Source organism: Anoplolepis gracilipes, chromosome 12 (assembly GCF_047496725.1).
Source record: "Anoplolepis gracilipes chromosome 12, ASM4749672v1, whole genome shotgun sequence".
NCBI classification, from domain to species: Eukaryota; Metazoa; Arthropoda; class Insecta; order Hymenoptera; family Formicidae; genus Anoplolepis; species Anoplolepis gracilipes.
Genome location: NC_132981.1, coordinates 458,985 through 477,764, shown reverse-complemented (window position 1 = coordinate 477,764; position 18,780 = coordinate 458,985). Strand labels below are relative to the sequence as shown.

At 36.2% G+C, this 18,780-nt stretch overlaps 2 pseudogenes; one reads left to right on the top strand and one right to left on the bottom strand.

Moving 5' to 3' along the window:
• Window positions 1-622: 622 nt before the first annotated feature.
• On the bottom strand, window positions 623-3,933 carry LOC140671970 (uncharacterized; annotated as a pseudogene).
• Window positions 3,934-6,882: 2,949 nt separating this feature from the next.
• Window positions 6,883-11,661, top strand: LOC140671969 (uncharacterized; annotated as a pseudogene).
• The last annotated feature ends 7,119 nt before the right edge of the window (window positions 11,662-18,780 follow it).

Below are 18,780 nucleotides of genomic sequence, written 5' to 3'. Positions count from 1 at the left end.
AACACAATTTCGCAATATTACTTATATTAGTTATATGCTTTTCTAAGAAAAATGAAGTTTAACTATATGTGTATATGTGTATATATATATATATATATATATATATATATATATATATATACATATACACACACACATATACACCCAGTAAACACAAAGCAATAGTAATGTAACATCAATGTTATAATTTTCCACTCAACAATGTAATTGCAATATAACATGCTTTGTATATAACATTTATATTGTTGCGTGAAAAAATATAACAATGTAATATTACTGTTGTTTTGTGTTTACTAGGCATATAGTCACACTTCATTCTTTTAAAGCAAATAATTAATATAAGAAATATTGTGTTCAAATATATAAAAGCGGATAAAGCAGATACATCTATTTTACTGTTATGTATACGTTTAAATATATTTAAATAAACGTATAAAAAACGATAAATCATCAAAAATGTGATATGTTTTGAATATTAAAAATATGGAATGGGCCCCTCCATCGCCCATTCCCGTGAGAACGCAACCAAAATATTTTATTTATCTTTACGTCTTTCCGATTTCAATTCACGAACAAGATTGAGGCATCTTTTTCTGCAGAGTTTCTGCAAGATAATGATAAATCATTTAGGAAAAGGCAGCAGTTTATTGCTTTCTATGTTAAAAAGATGCTCTCTCATACATTTAACATTGTTCGAGTAACTTTCTTCACAAGGATTGCCTCCTAAGGCTATAGTTGCGGTGAAAGCTGCAGCATAAATTCCACAACTTATGCCATCAGGTTGTGTTTTAATTTTTTCAAAAATAATATCACTTTTATTTATTGTAGGATAACGTAGATGTATATAGTTTTTCTCTTTAGCTACCAACTTGTATGTACAGCCACCTGGCTGTAGACTGTCATATACGTGAAGTTTGATGCCATCAAAGAAAATACATCTCCAGTGATCACTACAATTGCCTCCAATGATTTGTAAGCTTTTCTTACTTTGACTGGCTGCAATCATATGAGGGAACTCCAGATATTGCACACTTTGTATTTCATAATCTGAAGTTTCTCTAACAATACGCAAAAAACGATCTAATGATTCATCGTTTATTTTGCTATCGATAGGCAAGATATTATTCATTATAACAAAGAGAGGAGCAATCGCATTTAAAATTTTTTCATGTCTTGCTAAATCATCTTTAGTTATATCACGTTTGTGATTTGAATAATTAACTATGATACAATCATCATCTTGATCTGTATCCAAAGCAGTAGCATCAGTAGCAGCAGCAGCAGCAGTAGTAGTAGCAGTATTTGCTGCTTCTGTGGGCAAAATATTAGTTTTATATCTTTTTTTTTCTTGGAGATTTTCGTTTTCTATAATATTTTGCCGAACAGATTTTCGATTAATTAATTGTTTAGCTGCTTCTACTTTAGCTTCTGTGATATAATTTGGATCTCTGATTGGCATATGCCTATTATGGCGACTATCCAATATTTCTGGAAGCATGCATTCGTGATAAAAGCGTGTTAAAAAAGGCAGCATTTGATTTTTCCAGAACGTATTGTCTGTACTAATCTGCACTATTTTAATACTTTTCGGCGTCCAAACAGCAAAAATGCAATATTTTCGCTGTGTTATATTTAATTGACCTTGAACTTGATAAAAATCGGTGATTCCGATTCATTTTATTAGGATCTTTTTTATCAAAAATAGCTTTTAAAGAAGGAAATGTCTCTATGGCTTTTTCTGCTGTTAAATGTTCAGCCGACAAAGGACATTTAATTTCCACAAGACCATTTTCTTCAATAAGTCCGTCAGGAGACGCACCCAAGAATGGATTATTAGTATCGATAAATAACCCGCAACGTTTTATCTCTTTATTTAATTTCATCGCCAGTTATTTCCTTGCTATTTCCTCTTTATCGCGACCATATTTCATAGTCGCATTATCAATAGATGGAGGATATAAAATATTTTTGACAGTCGCAGCAAAAGACGTTGTCGGTCTCATGCGACATACGGTTCCAAAATTAGATGCCGTTAACATTTCACGTCTTAATGACAACCATAATTCGGATTTATTTTGGTCTCTGGTTTCAAGTTCAATTTTTTGCCAATTTTTCCATTTTCGGACAACTTTTCTAAATTATTTTGTCGAAGTTGTTCGAACATATCGGATGGAAGATCCAGTTTTTGCGATTGCGGACCGTAATAACGATCTGACTCTTGTTTTAATTTTGTCTGCCTTCCCTGTGTTTGTCGAGATTCTCTGGTTTTTGCTTTTATTTGTCGTTTTTCCAAATTCTCGATAATAGGCGGAACAGTTTTACACATGCTTGATGCAATTGTGTAAGGACTTGTTGCGTATTGTATTGAACTACTGCTCCCGCAACTCTTGCATTGTAAGAGCCTCGTTTACCAAACATAATACGCTTTCCACCTATTTCTTTGTAGATTATCGAATTGAACGATTCTGCAGGATTATTGGTAAAATTTAGCAACAAGCTGTCGGAATAACCACTGAGATATTTGATGGCACCTTCTATTTTTTGATGCAGACCGTATTTTTCTAGAAATGGTATACATAATTTATTGTTTCATTACCATTCTCTTTGCGTATATGACCGCGTGCTTCGCATCGCTTAAGTTCACCAAAAACATGGCTAGGAATGTTCAATATATCTGTTTGCAATTCCATAGCCTTATGATGTTGAGATGTTTGTTCCTCTTTTCCCGTAGCTCGGCGGCCTTTTCTATTTCTTTACGCATATTTAAAATATTGTGCTTTACAACATTTCGCAATTTTACAAAACTATGCCGTCTCTGCATGGTTTTTGGCTGAGTCGTCTCTGCCACAGTTTTCAGCTTTTTACATAAATTGCAAAGCAAGTGATTAGTACTTTCTATTTTTTTTACTATCACATTATGTTGAGTGTATGGTCTGTTATCAACAATGGCCTGATATACACTATTGTCACCATCGGCAACAACAGTTTTGTAAATCAGTCCATGCATTTCGAGGCTACATTTGAAACCTTCCACGATCGCATCGCTTTCCATACTTGTGGAGCTTGCGTTGCGATCAAAGTTTTTGTAGCATTTGTGAGCTCTTGGTCAATACCTTTACGCTGTGCTACATCACATAATGTGCAGTACTTATTGCGGATACCGACGAAGAGAATCTTTCCCGCGCGGTAACCAATTATGGCTCCAATACCGGAAAGAGAGTTGTAGGCGGTGCCGTACGATCTCTTCATCCAACTACCATCTGTCACGACTGTTATATACGGAATACCGTTTATACGGTATATATTAACTTCGTTTTTTTCCAGCGCGAGCTGCTTTTCAACTTCGGCAGCCATTTTCATATTTTCAATGGCTGTCTTTTGAAAATCGTCAACCACATTCTCTCTGTATTTGACGTAAGTCGTTTCAGATATGCAAGGAACATTTATGGCTGCACACAGCTCTTCAAGCTGGGCATAACCAATTCCCATTGTACAACAGTGCCTGCTACAACAGCTGTATTAATGTCCAATGTTTCTGATTTTCTGGGTTCTGACCAAATGTTGGCTTTATAATTGCACATTTGGCACTTGAAAAATAATTGCGTCATGAATCCAATGCGACGAGAATTTATGAGTTTCCAATCTTTAAATTGGCACTCTATACCTCGCGCATGATTATTGAATGTTCTGTGGATTTCATTCCACATGAAAGAAATATCGACAATGCGACGGCCTTCAGGCATGCTTTCCTGGATATGATTTATATCCAGAGGGTCATTATCGATAACAAAATAGTTATCTTCGCAATGATCGACATTTTCATTACACATACCTGTATGTGAGGTTGACTCCAGGCACTGTATTGTCTGGGTACTAACGTTCGAATCCGTCACATCAGGAAGTGATTCTGTCGATTTACGAAAATCGATGGATCCGTCGATAGTACCCGTACTAATGTTAGTGCTCTTGGAGTCATCTTCGGTCTTCATTAGCTTCAATAATTGTCGCCTGCAAAAAATAAATTAATATTATGTGAAGTTGATGTAAAAAGATTTATTTTATCACTATTCTTCGAAAAATAAATGTACAGTCTTTTGTTTACAAATATTTATCTAATTGGTACTAAAAATTAATAATTATATATTTTTATAACAAATGCGTTTTCAACATCTTGAAAAAACTGTAATCCTCATGCAAACCGCATTTGATATACAATATTTTTCAACCAGCACACGAATAGATCGTCTCTGGGATAAATAATTTTTAAATATTCAGCACACGGAAATCGCCTCTGGGATAAATAGTTTCAGAGTGTTCATGCAAACCACATCTGATATAAAATATTTTTTCATCCAGCACACGAATAGATCGCCTCTAGGATAAATAACTTTTAAATATCCAGCACACGGAAATCGCCTCTGGGATAAATAATTTTTTAATACCCAGCACACGAAAATCGCCTCTGGGATAAATAGTTTCAGAGTGTTCATGCAAACCACATCTGATATAAAATATTTTTTCATCCAGCACACGAAAGATCGCCTCTGGGATAAATAATTTTTAAATACCCAGCATACGGAAATTGCCTCTGGGATAAATAGTTTCAGAGTGTTCATGCAAACCACATCTGATATAAAATATTTTTTCATCCAGCACACGAAAGATCGCCTCTGGGATAAATAATTTTTAAATACCCAGCATACGGAAATTGCCTCTGGGATAAATAGTTTCAGAGTGTTCATGCAAACCACATCTGATATAAAATATTTTTTCATCCAGCACACGAATAGATCGCCTCTAGGATAAATAACTTTTAAATATCCAGCACACGGAAATCGCCTCTGGGATAAATAATTTTTTAATACCCAGCACACGAAAATCGCCTCTGGGATAAATAGTTTCAGAGTGTTCATGCAAACCACATCTGATATAAAATATTTTTTCATCCAGCACACGAAAGATCGCCTCTGGGATAAATAATTTTTAAATACCCAGCATACGGAAATTGCCTCTGGGATAAATAGTTTCAGAGTGTTCATGCAAACCACATCTGATATAAAATATTTTTTCATCCAGCACACGAAAGATCGCCTCTGGGATAAATAATTTTTAAATACCCAGCATACGGAAATTGCCTCTGGGATAAATAGTTTCAGAGTGTTCATGCAAACCACATCTGATATAAAATATTTTTTCATCCAGCACACGAAAGATCGCCTCTGGGATAAATAATTTTTAAATACCCAGCATACGGAAATTGCCTCTGGGATAAATAGTTTCAGAGTGTTCATGCAAACCACATCTGATATAAAATATTTTTTCATCCAGCACACGAATAGATCGCCTCTGGCACTAACTACTATAATATATATATATATTAAATAAATTTTTATTTTAATATTAGATAAACAAAAGACTGTACTTTTATTTTTCAAATATAGTAACTGTTTCACGATTATTTATGCACGCGCGCGTGAGTGTGCACATAAATAATAATAAGAAATAGTGTAATAACGCAAAAGGTATTTTTGCAAAAAATTTCAATTATTCAAAAAAAGAGGCAAAATAAATCAAATTCAGTTAATTTTTTTTTTTCAAGAATTGGGTATTCAAGACAAAAAATGTACTGCTACAATTATGATTCAAAGAATCGCCAATAATTACATACAGATTTTAGTTCTCTAACTATATTTTTATTAGTTCTTCCTCTAATGTCCCGGAAAAAAAAGTTGGCCATATATGAATTTTGTCAATAACTATCATGTCTTACCAAGTATAGTCATATATGATATTATATGATAATTAAATAAAATCATATGATATCATATATGATTTTATTTAATTATTATATTATCATATATAACTATATTTGGCAAGATATGCTCCGATATTGACAAAATCCATATATGGCCAATTTTATATGGACCTTTTTTTCCCGGGGTGCTATTGAAGAATTTCAAACTATTTAAAAATTTATGTGGACATTTTCCAAAAGTGCATAACTAAAAAAAGGACAATTTTAATTGACATCTGATATAAAAATTATTAATTATTTTTTGAAATTATTAATTTCTGTAATTTGATTTTTAAATAATATTTTTTTTTAAAGTAAAACAATAATTTTTCGTCAAAATATCTTTTCCGAACATTTTATATAAAAATAATGTATAATAGTAGATATATATATATATATATATATATATATATATATATATATATATATATATATAGTGTTAAAAAATTAGACAGAGAAACTTTGAAAAGAAATAAAAGACTATGAAATTTTCTTTTAGTCTAGTATTATTATTGAAGTCACGAAACTTTAATTTTATACTATATAATATTACAACAAAACGTCGTACAGAGAAAACTAGTATATCAAAAAATGTTTATTTTGAAGTCATGTTTTTTCTTTCAAAGTTCATCTAATCTTTCAATAGCTTGTATGTAAAAGAAAGAAAAATAAAAAGAGAGAGAAAAAGAGTATGTATATATTTTTTCATTTGCAAGTATCACTGAACACTGACAATGAAGAGAGAGAGAGAGAGAAGAGAGGAGAAAGGTATATTTTTCTATTGATACTTTTCGAATATTCACTAATGCCAAATATGAATAATATATTGTTTATAATGTGAAAACACTGTATCTCACTCATTCTCTCTTTCTTTTTTTATCTCTGTTTCTCTTAATCGTCTTTTTCTATCTGTTCATTAATTCCTTACGTTATGTCGTATGTGCATAATAAATAAACATCTCTCTCTCTCTCTCTCTCTCTCTTTTTATGAATATAATAAATAAATAATATATTATTTGTTAGCACGTAGCGAGGGGTATTCAAAAGCGGCTGCCCCGGTGACTACGGCGACGATGACGTCGGTGACGATGGCGAGGACGGCGACGACGGCGAGGAAAAATAAAAATGTGGGTACATCGCCCCAACCAACGTCAAATATACGAAAGGTAATTTAAAAAAATATTTATGCATTATTACATACCAGGGTTGGGAAAATATCAATTAAATTTTTCAAATTCCTTTGAAATCATATAGCTTTTGTTCTGAAATACTTCTTTTTAACTTTGCTTTCTTATATATTGTATATATACAGGGTGTCCCAGAACAACCTTCCGTCCGTAAAATGACGTATTCCTGACGCAATTTTAAGACAATTTTTCCTTTACCAAATTTTGATTTGAAGCGTAATTTTTAAGTTATAAGCAAAAATAGTTAGCAAATCACACGTCGAGTATAGAAGGCAGGCAGGAGCGGCGCGGCGCACTGCGAGCGCGGGCGCAGCTGACCGTCCGACGAGTGATTACCGCCGCATGGTCGCTAACTATTTTATCTTATAACATAAAATTATGCTTTAAATAAAATTTTGGTAAAGAAGAAAATGTCTTATAATTACGTCAGGAATAAGTGTTCCTTAAAATAACGTCGGACGCTGCGATCAGCTGATTGCTACACGCGATGTGTCTCTCAGCTGAGCCGGAAAATTAATATATCGATCGGTCTGACGTCGTCGACGACAATGTCGATGACAATCGAAGGAGCGTCGCCGTCGCGAAGATAGTTATTTCTCTCTTTCTCTCACTCACTCTGTCCCTTTCTTTTACGCACACACTCAGCATACACACATCGCTTGTAGCAATCAGCTGATTGCATCATCCGACGGTCGGCGATCCGGAACAACTTTTGGTCATTAAACGTTATTTTAAGGAACACTTATTCCTGACGTAATTATAAGACATTTTCTTCTTTACCAAAATTTTATTTAAAGCATAATTTTATGTTATAAGATAAAATAGTTAGCGACTCATGCGGCGGTAATCACTCGTCGGACGGTTAGCTGCGCCCGCGCTCGCGGTGCGCCGCGCCGTTCCTGCCTGCCTTCTATACTCGACGTGTGATTTGCTAACTATTTTTGCTTATAACTCAAAAACTACGCTTCAAATCAAATTTTGGTAAAGGAAAAATTGTCTTAGAATTGTGTCAGAAATACGACATTTTACGGACGGAAGGTTGTTCTGGGACACCCTGTATACAGGGTGTCTCATAATTAACGAGCCAACGCTCGTGAGCGAGTAGAACGGGTTAAATGGAATAGAAAAGTCCTGTACCATTTTGCGATTTTCAGAATAATTATTGAGAAATTAATTTACAAAGATCGGCAAATCCAACGTGAGTATCAGCCCGCCGCAAAAAAGATGGCGAGAAAGACGACCCACCGCTAGGCCGGTCGCTAAATAATAATCGCTAATCTATTGTTTTTATCAACGCTTCTCGTCTATACCCTTGGTAACCGCAAGGCAATGGCGCCTATTTACGCCGTGCACGCTTAGCGACCGTCCTTAGGGCCGTCCTTCTCGCCATCTTTTTTGCAGCGGCCTGATACTCGCGCCGGATTTGCCGATCTTTGTAAATTAATTTCTCAATAATTATTCCGAAAATCGCAAAATGGTACAGGACTTTTCTATTCCATTTAACCCGCTCTATCCGCTCACGAGCGTTGGCTCGTTAGTTATGAGACACCTTGTATATATATATATATATACAGGGTGTCTCATAACTAACGAGCCAACGCTCGTGAGCGGATAGAGCGGGTTAAATGGAATAGAAAAGTCCTGTACCATTTTGCGATTTTCGGAATAATTATTGAGAAATTAATTTACAAAGATCGGCAAATCCGGCGCGAGTATCAGGCCGCTGCAAAAAAGATGGCGAGAAGGACGGCCCTAAGGACGGTCGCTAAGCGTGCACGGCGTAAATAGGCGCCATTGCCTTGCGGTTACCAAGGGTATAGACGAGAAGCGTTGATAAAAACAATAGATTAGCGATTATTATTTAGTGATCGGCCTAGCGGTGGGCCGTCTTTCTCGCCATCTTTCTTGTAGCGGGCTGATACTCGTGCCAGATTTGCCGATCTTTGTAAATTAATTTCTCAATAATTATTCTGAAAATCGCAAAATGGTACAGGACTTTTCTATTCCATTTAACCCGCTCTACCTGCACTCGAGAGGTGATACGGTCATTCTGAGACATCCTGTATATACACGTACACATATAAAAATATTAAATATTTTTTTCTTTTCAGCGTATGAACGATGCGGTGCGGCAGGCCGTCAACAAAGAAAGAAGGAGGCACAGAAAATACGTCTCCGGTATGCAAGCACGTACGTACATGCCGGCGACGTATTTACAATCTGGAAACGTCCTCGCGCCGCCCGCACCAGTCGTTCATGTCCTCGCACCGTCCGCACCACCCGGATACGTGTCTGCGCCATCCATACCAGCCGAATATGTGCCTGCGCCATCCGCACCAGCCGGATATGTGCCTGCGCCACCCGCACCAGCCGGATATGTGCCTGCGCCACCCGCACCAGCCGGATATGTGCCTGCGCCATCCGCACCAGCCGGATATGTTCTCGCGCAGCCCGCACCAGCCGGATACGTTCCAGCGCAGCTCGCACCAGCTGGACACGTTCCCGCTCAAGCCGCACCAGCCGGATACGTTCCCGCGCAGTCCGCATCAGCCAGATACATTCTCGCACACCAGCCTGCACCAGCTGGATACATTCCCGCACCTCCCGCCCCAGGATACCCTTATTATTAATTTTATAAATTTTATTTTCTCTATTTTTCACACACACACATACACATACGCACACACACATTTATATAAAAAATGACCTATAAATAAAAAAATTTAATTCATAAATTTATTTATTTATTCTTCCTTTCCTCTTTCTTTTTCAATTTATATTCCTACATTTATATTCTTTTTTTTCTCTCTGCTAATTCATTATTATATTCTTTTCACGTTATCTTTCATTCGTATGGCTTTTCTTTTTCCTTACATACAAATAATTTATGTATTTCCATTTTATAACTTTCGTGAAATACGCAATGAGTTATTTTCTCTTTCTATTTTGCTATTCTAAATATCTCTACATATAATTGTTTACTTTGATATAAAAATAATTCTTATGACAATTGATTTTATTTATTTATATTATGAAACATGTATATAAAGTGATATATGAATACTTCACTTTTATGCTATTTTGTATATATGTTTCACAACATATATTTATATATATATATATATATATATATATATATATATATTTATATATATATATAGTTATGAAATATATATATACAAAATAGCATAAAAGTGAAGTATTCATATACCACTTTATATACATGTTTCATAATATAAATAAATAAAATCAATTGTCATAAGAATTATTTTTATATCAAAGTAAACAATTATATGTAGAGATATTTAGAATAGCAAAATAGAAAGAGAAAATAACTCATTGCGTATTTCACGAAAGTTATAAAATGGAAATACATAAATTATTTGTATGTAAGGAAAAAGAAAAGCCATACGAATGAAAGATAACGTGAAAAGAATATAATAATATAAATAAATAAAATCAATTATACATAATTGATTTTATACATATGACAATATATATATACATTAAGTTATTTTATTGAGGGATGTGAGGAGGCAAAATCTATGTTGCCTAGAGAAGTCGAACCTCAATTTACAAAGATATTGCGAACTAGAATTGTCGGGAAAGCTCGACGTACAATACAAGATCAAGATTTTAATACCGTATCGCAGGTAACCTCATACTTAAAACAGATTTATGGGCCATCGAAAAATGTTTATCAGTTACAAAAGGAATTAGGTTGCATTTATCAAAAAATTGACGAGGATGTAATTACATATGCAAATCGAGTTAAACTTCTCGGTAAACAAATTTTAGAGGGACATAAAGGCCCCGGAAATACTCTACTAGATCAAAATATCAAAAGTTCATTAGAAAGAGACATAAATAAATGCTTTATAAGGGGATTAAAACCTGAAATAGAGCGAAGAATAACAAGAAATCTAGACATATAAAGTACCGTAGCCGACGCTCTAAGGATAGAAAGAGAGCTTCGAGAGATGACCGACTTGCGAAAAGAAACAGGAGATCTCGCTAGCAAAAATAAGACCGTTAGTCTAGCACGAGAGTCGTGTCAAATCTGTTTAAAGGACGGGCATGTGGCTACTAATTGCTGGAAACTTACTCAGTCCCTCCCGCAAAATTATAATAAATCCGGGCTAGGAACTGAGATTTTAATATGTCAAATTTGTAAGAAACGGGAACACAGTGCCGACAAATGCCGTTTAAGAGATCCTCAATCTCGCCAACCTGTAAATGCAATTCAAGAACAGTCAATCATTTGCCAATTATGCTCAAAATCTAATCACGAAGCAAAATCGTGTCAACAAAGTAAAATCGAAAACCAAGGCAATAAAACCACTATAACCCGTCAGTGGTGCGACAAGCCAGGTCATACGGCTAATAATTGTTGGAAAAAACAAAACGCAGAACGTAGAGCGGAAAATAAAAACAAAACTGTCTACCAAATTTGCAATAATTTTGGACACATCGCCAAAGATTGCCGATCTAAAATGAATCAACAAGCGGGATCAAAAGATTCTTCTTTCTGCCGTTATTGTAAGGAACAAAGGCATCTCCGAAGATTGTTAAAAACACCTTACTCATAATCGAAAAAATAATTCGGGAAACTACAACGGTCCCTCGACGTCAGGTGCACCACAAGGGACCGAAAAGGGAACGCACCCGTCCAAACCATAAGCGCTAAATTAGACAGCCCTGAAAGAAAAGTGCGACCTGTCACGATAAATTTAGACAAACACAGTCGCGTGCCTACTATTCAAATCAACATCGAAAATATAATTACTCGTATAACCTTTATGTTAGATACAGAATCCGGACCAAATATAATCAAAGAAAATTTAGTACCTGAAAGAACAGATATTAATTATTTTAACATTTTAAAATTAAATGGTATTAACAAATACCCCGTTTATACACTAGGGGAAATTATATTAATTCTCTTCGGAATACCAGTCGCTTTTCACATCGTATCGAATGACTTTCCGATCTCGCAATTCGAAATTTTGGGAAATGATTTTTTCAAACAAACCTCATCTAAAATAGATTACGCACGAGGACATCTGGATGTATCCGGAATCAAAATACCGTTCTTATCGCCAGAAGCGATTATAGTACCTCCGCGCTCCGAATCGTTATTTTATGTAAGAATAGAAAATCCAGAAGTTAACGTAGGATACATACTACGTATAAAAATAATACATGGAATTTATCTAGAAGGTACTATTGTAGAAAACATCTGGAAAAGCGTATTTGAATGTAATAAGTACATTAGATGAAGAAACAGAAGTCCATGTTCCAACTTTACATTTAAATCCATTAAATAATCTATTTAGTGATTACGAACCAAAATACGAGACCTTAAACCAGGAAAAACTAATAAATGGGAGAAAAATATTCGACGACTAAAAAAGCAAAATTAACACGGAAAATAAAACTAATGATGAAGAGCAGATTAATATCATTATCGAAGAAATTGATAGTGAAGACGAAGAGGAAATATTGACCCTAGGGAATGGGAAAGAAAATGAAAATAAAATAAAAACGAACCAAGACAAAAAAGGAGACCCAAGATAATTTAAATGACAGATTTGTGGATAATCCAATCATTCTTGGAGAGGTAAATTTTCCATCCTCTCCTGAAAATTTAAACAATCAAATTGTCCTTGAAGAAGTAAATTTTTCATCCTCTCCTGAAAATTTAAATCCAATCATTCTTGGAGAGGTAAATTTTCCATCCTCTCCTGAAAATTTAAATAATCCAATCATTCTTGGAGAGGGAAATTACCAAACCTCTCCTGAAGATTTAAAAATCCTTGAAGGGAAAAACTGTCAAAGCCCCCAAGAAAAGGAAAATTCTGGGATTTCTGAGGGAAGTTTCCAAACCTCAATAGAAAATCCTAATTCCGTCAATTACAAGGAAAGAAATTGCCAAACCTCACTACCTCTTATTTCCAAAAAAGGGAAAAGTCTTTTACTCTTCCTAAATATTAAATTTCCAAAGATTGGATTACCTGAGAGAAAAAATGATAACGAATCAGAAATCTCTCATATTTCATTAAAAACCCTCTTGACAGAGGCACAAAAATACAACATAAATATTGAAAATTTGATTGGAAAATTTCAAAGCTCTAAACATAAAAGTAAACCTTCATTGAAAATTTTTAAATTATCATTAAAAAGATCTCAAGAAATTCTTGATGGATTTACGCGAAAGGGCAAATCAAAAAATAAAGAAAAACAACAACTTAAAAAAGTAAATTCAAAATATCGCCAATGTTTCATAATGTCTGCGGAGAAAGAGACGGATCGCCCTACAGCGATTTTTGAATTTTTACGCTTAGACCACTTAAATGAAATCGAACGAACAAGCGTAGTAAAATTAATAATGAATAGTTTGGACCGATTTCATATTCCTGGAGAAAAATTAACTGCCACACACGTTTTACAACATCGAATATCTACGATAGACGACCAACCTATAAACACTCGTTAGTATCGATTTCCTCAAATACACAAAGAGAAAATAAATAAGCAGGTAGAAGAACTTCTGTAAGGAAAAATAGTAAAACAATCACAATCACCATATAATACTCCCATATGGATCGTGCCCAAAAAAAAAAAAAAAATTCCAAAGGAAACAAACGATGGAAGATGGTTTCCTATTTTCGAGCGCTAAACGATAAAACTATCGGAGACGCCTTTGCTAATATCATCGATATTTTAGATCAACTGGGAGGAGCTCGATATTTTTCGGTGTGTGATTTAGCATCTGGATTCTATCAAATTAAAATGGATCCCATGGACAGTCATAACAGCTTTCACCACTCCATTTGGACATTATAAATTTGACAGACGGTTTATACCAAATTTCTCTAAATTAGCTAAACAACTGACAACCTTGTTAAAAAACGACACTCGTTTCGAATGGACTTTAGAACAAGAAGAATCTTTCCATGCCTTAAAACGAAAATTGTGTGAAGAACCTGTTTTACAATATCCGGATTTCTCCAAACCATTCATTTTAACTACAGATGCTTCTGGAATAGCAGTAGGAGGCATATTGTCGCAAGGGGAAATAAATAAAGATCGACCTATAGCATATGCCTCAAGGACACTGACAGATAACGAATTAAAGTATGACACATATGAAAAAGAAGCACTAGCTATTATCTCTTATGTCAAACATTTTCGTATTTATATGGAAGAAAATTTACTATGGTTACTGATCACAAATCTTTAATGTGGTTTAAAAATGCACAAAATGCAAATATGAGAATTCTTCGTTAGAGATTAAAATTAGCAGAATATGACTATGAAGTTGTATATAAAGCAGGAAAAACTAATGTAAACGCGGATGCGCTATCAAGGAATCTTATAGATATCGATGAAGCAGACTGTAAAATTATATGCAATAAAAAATTTTTAAACCCGAATAATTCTGAAGACGCACAAATAATCTCTCAAATGTTGGAGGAAAGCGACGACGAAGAAGAAGACGATGACTTCAAATTATATCTGTCTGATTCTGAAGATGAAGAAAAATTACAGGATGATAATTCAATCAATAATGACATCGATATTTTCCCATCGGAAGAATTAAATTCAGAAATTATATTATATGATCTTCCTCAACAAAATAAAATTCAAACCAGGAGCCAAACTACTAAACAGAATATTGATAAGACTAAAGCAATACATGAAATTCATAACAATCAGGAAGAAATCGAAAAGGTTGGAGAAAAGATCGATCTATTAAATAAAGTCCTTGAAACCGAAACGGAAGATGAAGAAGAGTAAGAAAATGTCATTAATAGAAATCTTAAAGAAAGAAAATTTAAATCAAAAATTATAGAAAACAAAATTGTTATAGCCCAATAAGCTATAACCAATATGTGAAATAAGGCGAGAAGCTCCACATACCGTGAATGCGGAGCATTGACCGCGCGAACTAATGACACAACGATCCTCGCGCGGAACGATTGTGAAAACCGGAATACCGTGACGACAATTGCGACAGGGTGCAAGCAAAGAATTCCGACCTTTGGACCTGCTTGCACCCGATGTAGGTTAAACGACCTGTACGAATTGTGCGCAAGTACACAGCACGATAAAAACCCGCCCGCACTTAGACGCGCGGGCAGTCGCGAAATTAAGTTAGTATTATCAAGTGCCGTACCGGACAACCGAAAACTGATCAGCCTAAGTGAATCAACAGTTAGAAAGCGAGTATCCGACAACCAAGCAGGGAAGCGAAGAGAATCGTGTAATCACACCTTGTAAAATTAAAAGACGCTTATTTGCTAAATCCGACTAAGTCATTCTACTTCACATCTTGGAACTCCTCTGGTCCGTTCCTTCCGGCAAATCTCGAACTCGTGTCGCTCAACTAGCAACTGGTGGCAGCGATGGAATGCTGGAACTAGTGGACTACTGCACCTAGGGAGAAAATCACCATAGTGTGACAAGGACAGGCGAGATCCTAGAAGACTACAGCCAGGAAGCTAAAGAAGGACACGAGCCAGTCAACGCCACGACCTACGACAACTCCACAATCAACAACGCAGCGTCGCACGCCGTAGCAGCCGTTGAACCTGCAGCGTCAGCAGCACGACCACGAGCGAGCGCAAAATGCGAGCCGTAATGTTACTGTAAGTCCAAAATTCAATACTATTGTAACACATCGAGCGAATGCGAACCGATTCCCAGAAACTAATTATAAAAATATAGCGTGAATGTCGGCACCAGCGAAACGCGTGACCTTCCACCGACCACGGTTTTTTAGTATATCAACGCGAATATCGAACAGATTCGGTCACGTAACACCCGAACAGATAATCGAAGGAGCGACCCGCGATATTCACGAAAATATGCGAAGAAATTTAGGAGGTCAATCGGACGAGGAACTCGACCACACTATTGATAATCACCCCGACGCGAACGGACCAATTACTGGCCGTAATACCGTCGACCGCGTTTCCGTAAGAAGGACGTATTCACCTTTGTCGTTTGACGAAAGTATATTCGAGCCCGCTGTAGAATCAAACATGGCCCGACAACCGAATGTACCGTCAGCAGAAATAGATAGAGAAATTGAGCGTATGCGAACACAAGCAGGAGGAAATTCCATTGCACGACAAGCAAACGCGGAACCGGCAATAGGTAATAATACGAATAATGAGGTATTCATAGAACTTTTACACAGTTTCCGGGAAATGCAAACGGAAATAAAAGAATTACGGGAACAAGTGCAAGATATGCACATCAATCGCGACGAATTAAACCAAACGCGAAACATACCCCGCGATAATAATCTAGATCTTACGTACGGACGGACAGAGTACGATGTCAGGCATCGACAGAGTATAGCCCCACAGTTCGTGTCACTAAAAGAAGCGCGAACTCTAATTCCGGAATTTGATGGAACTTCGAGAAGTAATTTGAAAGATTTTATAAATTCATACACTTACGCAATGAACACTTAACCTACTGGACGAAGACGCATTACTGCAAGCGATCCTGTACACAAAGTTAAGAGGAAAGGCCAGGCAAGACTTTGAAACACAAGACATACAGTCGTATGATGAGTTAAAACAACAATTTGAGGACTGTTATCAACCAAAACAGAGTACTACCCATTTACAAATAGAATTTAACTCACTGAAACAGAAAACGAACGAGACCGCTCACGCTTTTGGGCAACGCGTAGACCTTGCTATGAAACTATATGAATCAATGATAGAAGGGGAAGAACATTCGCCCATGTTCAAACGCGCAATCCAACGGACGATAAAGAAACAGGCTCTAATTAATTTTGAAACGGGACTACATGATGATATCAAACTATTAGTCCGAGCTCAACGATATACCACACTACAGGAGGCCATAAACGGAGCGAGTTCGGAAGAAAAACTCATCGGCCATACGGGAAAAATTCTCAACTCATTTAATAAAAATAAAGTTGAAGCAAAGTTTTCGCGACAAACTTAGAATTCGAGTTCGCAATGCTTCAAATGCGGTAAAGCTGGACACTTCGGGCCCGATTGTCGAAGTAGCAAATATGTACTTCCCAAGCCAGATAAAACTACGCGAGTAACTGCGATAAGTAAATACTGCAATTGCTGCAAAAAATCCGGACACAACCGAGATGAATGCTGGAGCCTAAAGGGACGACCAGGAACGACGACTAGTAAAATAAAAGAAAATAATAACAAAACACGCGATGAAAGTACGCGCGAAAATAAGAATCCGCATCGTCAGCGAAAGAAAAGCACTGCCTCAACAAATAGCGATAGTGATGACGGACAAGAAGAAACCAGAAGCAAACAGCCGCGACCTGCATCAACATACCGGGTAGCACATTTAAAAAATACCCCGCGCTCACAAAACCCAACCGAACTACTAATAGCAAACTTGCCAATGCGCGAAGCAAAACGCGATAGAGTAAAAATGCTTTATGATTCTGGATCAACGATTTCCTTGATAAAACTTAAACATTTGAAAAATGAAACTCTCATATATGAAAAGCGAATTACGCTTACAGGGATAACAGGACACCAAATACATACATTAGAAAAAATGTACGCTACAATTATATTAGATAAAATCAAAATATAGCATGCCTTCTATGTCGTGAAAGACGTTCCGATTGAATACGACGGAATTTTGGGGATTGACTTCCTACGAAAACACTCCGTGTCTTGTGACTACTAACGCGCGGTACTAAAAATAGGAGATTCCACCGTAAAACTCTACCCATTCAATAAAATCATTTTAAAACCACGTAGCGAAACTATAATAACTGCTACGGAAGGGAGTAGAGTCGGCCTCGTGCAGGCCAAAGAAACCGTACCGGGCGTATACATAGGAAACTGTATGGTAAAAGCTGAAAAACATATATGCCCGATTAGCATTATTAACACCACGGAAAAAGAAGTCGACATATGCACACCCATTGTCACCCTCGAGGAAATCGCACATGATAACGCAGCGGAAGTCAATACGATACAAACACGAAAAAACCAGAATCTTAGTTTACCGCGGCCCGCACACATTTTACAGTTATTGCGAACAGACCATTTAAATACAGAAGAAAAACAGGCTCTTGAAAATATATGCGAACAATACGCGGACGTATTCCATGTGGAGGGAGAACCCCTGACAAGTACAACAGTAAAACACGAAATCAAGACGCGAACTAACTCTTCGCCGGTTAACGTAAAACTATATCGCCTTCCGGAAAAACATAAAGCAGAGGTAGATAAACAAGTGAGAAAAATGTTAGAAGACGATATAATTCAAACAAGCGCTAGTCAATGGAACGCACCTTTATTAGTGGTCCCAAAAAAGGCAGACGCATCCGGGAAACCAAAGCTCCAAATAGTAGTAGATTTTCTCAATGACTTAACAATAGGAGATTCGTTTCCACTACCTAATATAACTGACATATTAGATCAGTTAGGAAACGCAAAATACTTTATCACACTGGACTTGGCATCAGGGTATCACCAGATACCGATGGCTGAGCAAGATAAACAAAAGACAGCATTTTCAACACCCTACGGACATTATGAGTTTAACCGAATGCCGTTCGGGTTAAAAAATGCGCCAGCAACTTTTCAACGACTAATAAATTCCATCCTGACAGGATTGCAAGGGCTCAAATGCCTAGTTTACCTAGATGACATTGTTATATACGGAACAAGCCTGGAGAACCACAACAAGCGACTCAAAGAAGTACTGAAGAGACTAACCGAGAGAATAACCTAAAACTACAACCAGATAAATGCGAATTTCTAC